This window comes from Morus notabilis, unplaced genomic scaffold (genome assembly GCF_000414095.1).
Source record: "Morus notabilis unplaced genomic scaffold, ASM41409v2 Scaffold1255, whole genome shotgun sequence".
Taxonomy (NCBI): Eukaryota; Viridiplantae; Streptophyta; class Magnoliopsida; order Rosales; family Moraceae; genus Morus; species Morus notabilis.
In genome coordinates this window covers 149197-156733 of record NW_010365193.1, presented here as the reverse complement: position 1 = coordinate 156733, position 7537 = coordinate 149197, and the positions used below count along the sequence as shown (strand labels likewise).

The window sequence follows — 7537 nt, the reverse complement described above, 5'->3', positions numbered from 1 at the left end:
CTAAAAATTCAGGCCTCGGGCAGGCCTGCCGACCCAAACTTCTAGCACTGTGTACAATAAGAAATGATGAACAAAATTTGACCTTAATAGTTAACCATTACTTTGTCGTCAATGATAATCGGCTTAAAGAGTAGTTTGAACTGACCGCATGCGATTTCTGCTTCGGACAACTCATTTAAACGTTCGAGCGGCCTATGGATGAACACAGAATGTTCTGACGGCTCGCGCACGATTCTGTGGCTCGTCGTTTATCACAGGCCGCCCGTTCATGGAGCCTCCATTCGAGTGCCTGGATGATGCGGCTCTAGGTAGGTGGCGGTTGAATTAACCGCTGATGGGACGTGTGCAGTGGCGTGACCACTGAAGCACATAATTTGGAGAAGCTTCACGATAAGGGGCTGCTGAAGTGATCTGGGCCATTGGTTGAGGTTTAATCTCGGCCGTTCATTTGAAAAAGGAAAGTTAACTTAAAAAATCTTCCACTTTCCCTCTTTTATTTTCTCTTTCTTCTTTTACACGCTCTCGCCCCTCCTATAAAAACTTATCCTCTCACCCGAAGCCTCCCTCACTTCGCCGACTTACTGCTGCCGCCGACGATCCTCAAGTTGCTGCCAATTACCCACTTATTGCCGCCGTTGCCGTTCCTTTCCTGACGTTCTCTGGTTCGCGTACCTCCTCATTTTTGCTTGTTGTTTCGAGCGCCGTTCGAGGTAAGCCCCACTTTTCCGGCCTACTTTTCCTTTCTTTGTGATTTCGTTGCTTTGGTAGCATGTTTTGAGGAGAGATTTGCCATAATTTTGGTCGAGTTTTCTGATTTTCAAACTTAGGTTGTTCGGTTTTTAAGAGATTTTTCCTTGTGGCTTTTGTGTGTTTGATTGTTCTTAGGGCTTGAAAAACACAAATTCGTGAGAGAAAAAACCAAAATCACTTGCTTACCTTGAGAATGGCCGAATTTCTTGTGAAATTTGGGTCGCCGTCTTCGGCAGTCAAGGCCTCTATCGGGCCGTCAGAATCCTCGAGCGCGGCTTGCTGCTCTGCTTCACGAACGGTCCGTCGCGAAGAGCTAAAAGGGGATGACGAAGGGATTTATATTGGCTGGGGCTGTCTAGGCGATGATTCGGCCTTTTTTGTCACGGCAGAGGATGTAAAGTCGTGGTGGAAGGAGTATGGGATCCCGAAGGAGATTAAGCTTCGAGCTTCGAACGAGGACGAGAGGGCGGATGAGCCGAGGGACGGTTGGTTTGCCTTGTATGAGTTTTTCTTGATGATTGGGATGAAATTCCCACTGCCAAGGTTAGGTTCCGAGGTGCCGAGGCACTTCAAGATTGTGATTGGGCAATTGATGCCTAATTCCATGAATAGCATGCTGCAGGTCACAGCCATCAGGGAGCGACTGAAAATGGATTTGGATATCGAGGACTACCAGCCGTTGTATTACAGAACTCTGGGTCGGCTTGCCGCTGTATGTTTGTGAGTCGGAAGAAGAACAAATTGAACTTCAGAGAAGTCTGAAACTTGGATCGCGAGTGGAAGTCACGTTTTGTGATGGCTCACGGATGAATTGACGATCTGGACTGCTCGTTTACTTCTCCAACCGCGTGGGATCGTCCGAGTGACTCACGAGCCCCCCGAGACTTGCAATTGCTCTTTATCCCTTTTTGATTTTGATGACTGACCTTTTGATGATTTCTTTTACAGAACTTGCAAAGAGTTTGGCTTTAAAACTCACGATTGAGCTTGTGGCACGTCTTCAATGAGTGATGGCTGACAACACTACTCCTATTCAAGTCGCCTCCTGGACCCGCTCGGCTACCGAGTTCACATAAGGTAAAAAACTTGTTTATGTTTGTTGAGCCACTGATTTTATGCTTACTTACTAACCTCAATGCTTTTTAGCTGCCAAAACTAAGAAAATCGGGCTATCGAAAAAAGAGTTGGCGGCGCGGATGAAGAATGACAAGTCGTGGCAAGACTTTGACATCTGGCGACGAGACTCCTGCTTCGGGTAGCTCGACTCCTTATTCGGTTGCTCGATTGCATTCTCCATTGACGGACTTCCATCTTCTGAAAAGGAAGAGGGGTAAAGTTGAGGTCATTCAATTTGGAGCTCCCGGAGACTGTCGTTTCAACATGATCATGCGGCTGCTTCTCGTTTTAGTGTTTCAATGGTGACTCGAGCTGACGTTGAGTACTATTTAAGGAGTTAGTGTTTGTGTACGCTGGCCGAGTCGTCCAGGTAAAATTGTTCCCATGTTGAATTCCTTTTTACTTACAAAAGTCATTTGGATTTCTGACCGTCGAATTGTGTCGCAGGACCATCAGTTGGCAATGGTGATTGCAGCTCAATATAACAGCTGTCGAAAGAAAGCGGGACGAGTTGTGCGAGGAACGTGACTCGTTGAAAGAGCTATTGATCAAGGAGAAAGACAAGGCGAGGACCCGCGATGAAGAGATGTTGGATCTCCATGCGCAACTTGAGTCTTCTGATAAGGTCGCTGCTAAGGACTTACAGATCAGCGAGCTATCAGATTTGGCTGATGAATGGTACACAGACCGTTGGTCCTGCGGACAGCTCGAGTTACTTCGGCTATTTCGAGATTGCAAGTTGGAGAAAAATGGCTTAAAGGCAAAAATAATGGAGGTTGTCGAGTACCTGGATGAGGTGGAGGCCGCAGACTTTGCGACGCCCGATGATAAAGAAGAGCAGCCCGAAAGGGCGCTTGAACATCTAGAAGATAGGGTTAGGCACCGGAATGAGCCACCCAGCCAAGATATGGAAGTTGAGGGCGCTGAGGCCGAAGAGAAGAAGAGAAGAAGTCTGGAGATGCTGAATGATTCGACTTGCTCCAATTTATTATTTTTTATTGCCTTTGATTTAGACAATTTCCTTTAGCTGCGTTGGCTTTGAGCTTCTAGGTTGTACTCCTTTTGTTTTCAGACATAGCTTATTTTGCTTAAACTTTTATGCATGCTTTGTCTTTCCTTTATACAAATTGAACTTGCATGTTTGAGATATCACTTTGCGCGCGTAAAGGCCATGAATTGAACCGTTGAAAAGTGAAAGCCTGATTAGGAGTGAGAAACCTGTGAGCGGCGAAATGAGTGTCAGACTACTCGAGTTTAAGTTGTGATCTAAATCTTATCTTTTTGAGATGCGGACTACTCGTTTGAGCGTTTGGGTCGTGGACAACTCGTTGATGCGTATGAGAGATGAATAGCTCGTTTGATAGTGTGAGTTGCGGCTAGCTCGAGGCGCTTGCGAGTCATCAAATTGTGATTGACTTGTGAGCTGACTTAGCATCCTGTGTAGGATGTTGACTTAACATCCTGCATCCTCTTCCCCCCAAGTCTTAGCGTGATTGTCAGAGAATTAGTCGAGACTTGAAGTGATTACGTGGAGCGATATATCGTATGTAGAACCGTTGGTTAGGTTGTCAAGTAGGACTGTCAAAGTCCGTGATAGGGATAGGTTGATTATATTCTTGGCCGATTGTACAGAATCGACCGCAGCGACAATAGACAGCTTCAACCCAGAGGTTGGCATCGGTAAAGATCGGCATCGATATGTGTGTACTGAGGCGTCAGAGAGTTTTTCTTTCTTTTTATGTGTTTTTTGATGACTTTCACAATGTCTCGCATTTAATTATTCAACTTTATAGAGTGTTATTAGTTAGACCTGAGCTGGTTTCTAATAACTCAACTGACGAGAGGTATGTACATCTTTGGTGTATTTATGTGTATATATATATATATATATTTCTATGTTCCGCTTATAAATGGCCAACGCCCATAGTTAGATTACACTAATTATATCTTTTGTTTAGGATAGAATTACTTAGGTGCACTAGATTGAACCTATATTAAGGTAAGAGTGCCTATGACAAAGAAACCGAAATATCGTAATCGACATGGTTCTGTAGCAACAAATGTCTCGGGAGTATGCTCACGAGATATAGAATTTATATATGTGTTGTCTGGATGGGAAGGCTCTGCGGCTGATGGTAGAGTATTATGTGATGCTCTACATAGGGCAAATGGTTTATGTGTTCTAAATGGTAAGTTTAATTTAATAATATAATAAAAATATGTTATTTCAAATATTTACAAAATGTAAAACTAATTTTTACTTATTCTTTTAATAGGATGTTATTAACTTGTTGATGTCGGAATCTTCAATTGTAGAGGATTTCTTGCTCCATTTCGTGGCCCATTACCATCTAAAGGAATGGGAAGATGGACCACTACTCATTCTTGAAGATGAGTGTAAGAATAATAAGGAAGATGAAGAAGATTGTGATGATTTGGTAATGGCCATTAAGCCTTCAGAGGAATGGACTGGATGGAGAAATACATTAACATAAGATATGTTTAATGAATGGAGGCATCGTATGAATGCATGACAATTGTATTTGTGTTTTTTTTCTTGGCATGAGTATAAAAAACTTGTGTTGTTTGCATTGTATTACGAAAAACTTGTGTTCTTGACACTTGAATAATATGTGTTGCTTTGAATTGTTTGTCTATATTGATATTCATTACTAATTATATGTAATAGAGATCATTGATGCTTATTTGTGTATATTTTTGTTCTCTCTTATTGTTAGGATGGACACTGCCATAGCCAGAGGTCCAGATCAAAATAAAAGATTTTGGAATGAAGATGAGGACATATTCTTAATTGAGGCTCTAATAGAGTTACATAATGAGGGAATGTATAAAGTGGAAAGTAATTTTCAAGCTAGACATCTGCAAACTCTTGAGAAAAAATTACATAACAGGTTGCCGGGATGTCACCTACTAGCTACACCACAAATAGAATCAAGAATGAAAGCTTTCAAGACTCATTTTCAAATTGTTCATGAAATACTAACCGGGCCAAACTGTAGCGGTTTCAGATGGGATCCAGACAAGAAAACGGTTATCAATAAGAAGCCGGTGTGGGAAGCATATCTCAAGGTAATTATAAATATAATTCACTAATATTGTTGATACTAATAGAAGTTGTTTATCTATTTAATCTATATATATATATATATATACAAATAATTCAGAGTCACAGGGAGGCAATACCATTCAAAACCAAGGCTTTTCCTTATTATGATGACTTATGCATGGTCTTTTTGTAAAGATCGTGCAAACGGTAGGGGTGGCAAGACTCCTTCTGATGTAGTTGAGGAACTTGAAAAAGGACCTGACGATGTTAATATTGATGATGACACTTTTAATAGTATTCACAATACGATGGGTGTGGGTGAAGCATAATCAATGTATTTCTCACAAGCATCAGCTATTCCTCAATCTCAATCTCTGTCTCAAGGGTCTTCTAAAAAAAAAATACAAACAATGTTGACGCTTATAAAGCCATTAAGGAGTCATCTAGTGTACTTGGTAGTGTTATTGAAAAGGCGTATGCACGTTTAAGTTGCGCAATCAGTGAAGACATGATGGAAAAGCATAGTCGGCTTAGCGATGAGCTACAAAGGACCACAACCATTAACACAATGGAACGCCATAAGGTAGCTCGCATGATGATGAAAGATGATGCTTTAGTTTCATACTTTTTTAGTATTCCTGATGACGAAAGAGGTGAGTGGGCCATAGCTTTTCTTGCTGGTGATATTTAGGAGTGGTTGCTTCATTTCATGGTTGCATTTCTCTTTTGATATTATAATGTATGTGCTATGGCTATTGGCTATTATATCTAATTGCACTAACTAATTAGGATTATGCTTAACTTTGTTAAGTCGTATTAACTACGATTCTGCTTGACTTGGTAGATGATGGATGTTATTTATAGGTGAGTCTACTAGTTATGGTGTTTGACTATATTTTGGGATTAGATGAGCATTTATGTTGTATCTTTTGACGGCTTAAATATTTTTATATATGTCCTTGGATGATATATTGGTTCATTTTTACTATCGAAAGGGGCCAAAGTGATAATTTTACTCAATACATATCATGATAAAGGCTAAAAATGATCATATATGAGCCAACGATGCATTCAAACACAAGTAAAAAATAAAAGTTCAATTGTTAACGTCTTGTCTTGTGCAAAATAAGTAGTTAGTAGATTATATATGTGTAATAAACATAAGTGATACTTTTTAAATAAAAATAAAAAAATTAAATTATTTTTAATCATTAAAAAAATATTTTTAGAATTTTATCCTTTAAATAAAAAGTTTTTTTAATAATTAAATTATTTTTTGACTATTTTAATTAATTAAATATTAAAATACTAATGATTAGTTGTCAAGGATATTTTTGTCAAAATACAGTTTAATTTCCTTCTGTGGTCAATCAAACAGTATAATCCTTATTCAGGTATTGATTCCATAACTCTAACCAAACTAAAGAATCAGTTTATGTTTCCAGCACATTCCAATTCAATTTCATAACCATTTCGTCACTGCAACCAAACGCACCCTCATAGGTTATGACTAAGGAAATCACTAAAAAGACCTTATACTGAACGGTGAAAAGTTCTATGCATGATACTATTTCACATAATTAAATATATTATACTTTTCTTTTTTTGTCATTTTCTATTAATGTCTTTTAGTAATAAGAAATTTTAACATGAGAGGGGTGTCAAGAGCAAAAAAAGGTGTATAAATAGAACCACCCAAAAGATAATAATGTGGAAAGTAGAAAATTGAGATAATTTTGAAAAAAAGAGGCAGAATTTTTTAAAAATGAATTGCTCATATTCCCTATCCATCGTAGTGTGCAGGTTTAATTTATTGAAAAGTTGAAATTCATTTTCACTTATAAAAAATAAAAGATGGGCTTTCTCTATGGTGAGATCCCTTAAAAACCTACTGGTGGAACATCCTATTTTGACTGTTAGATTACTTTTTTAATGGATAGATATGCAGAGAAAGCAGTTAAGTGCGGTGCGCTGTAAAATTTTTAATATGGACCTACACAGATCTAACTATTAAAAACTTAATCCAACGGTCAAAATAGGGTGTTCCACCGGTGGATTTTTTAAGAGGTCTCACCGTAGAGGCTTCCTAAAAGATGATATATATGTATCCTTAAAAAGATGACATTCTTTACGGTGGAATATCTTAAAAATACCCACTGGTGGAACACTACTTTTTTACCATTACATTAATTTTTCAATGGTTAGATATGTTGCAAGAGCAATTTTTTTGTGGTGCGCTGTAATTTTTTAATGCGGACCTGCACATATCTGACTGTTGAAAAATTAATCCAACGATTAAAAATATGAGTCTCACTGATGAATTCTTTTTAGCGTGTTCCACCATAGAAGTTGTCTAAAACAATTATATTTTAGGAAATTTTACACTAGAAGCTATGGGGTTGTTCTTTTGCAACAAAACTCAGAAAAAGTTTAAACTTAAGTTACAACTTTATTCAAGTTCACGTTCTTTTAAGTTCTAACTTTATTCAACTTTACTCAACTTTATTCAAGTTACAACTTCAACTCAAGTTATAACTCAAATTCAACTCAAAAACTACATTCAAATCACACTCTAAAAGAACATGCCCTATATTTTCTCGCTAT

At 38.6% G+C, this 7537-nt stretch overlaps 1 long non-coding RNA gene across 2 annotated transcripts; it reads left to right on the top strand.

Moving 5' to 3' along the window:
* Positions 1 to 534: 534 nt before the first annotated feature.
* On the top strand, positions 535 to 2969 carry LOC21388207. Of its 2 annotated transcripts, XR_002903055.1 has the most exons (5): positions 535 to 710; positions 886 to 1293; positions 1373 to 1827; positions 1897 to 2236; positions 2314 to 2969. It is a non-coding gene; the product is annotated as an uncharacterized LOC21388207 (long non-coding RNA). The 2 variants fall into 2 exon arrangements; XR_002903054.1 differs by having other exon boundaries at positions 886 to 1827.
* Positions 2970 to 7537: the final 4568 nt, after the last annotated feature.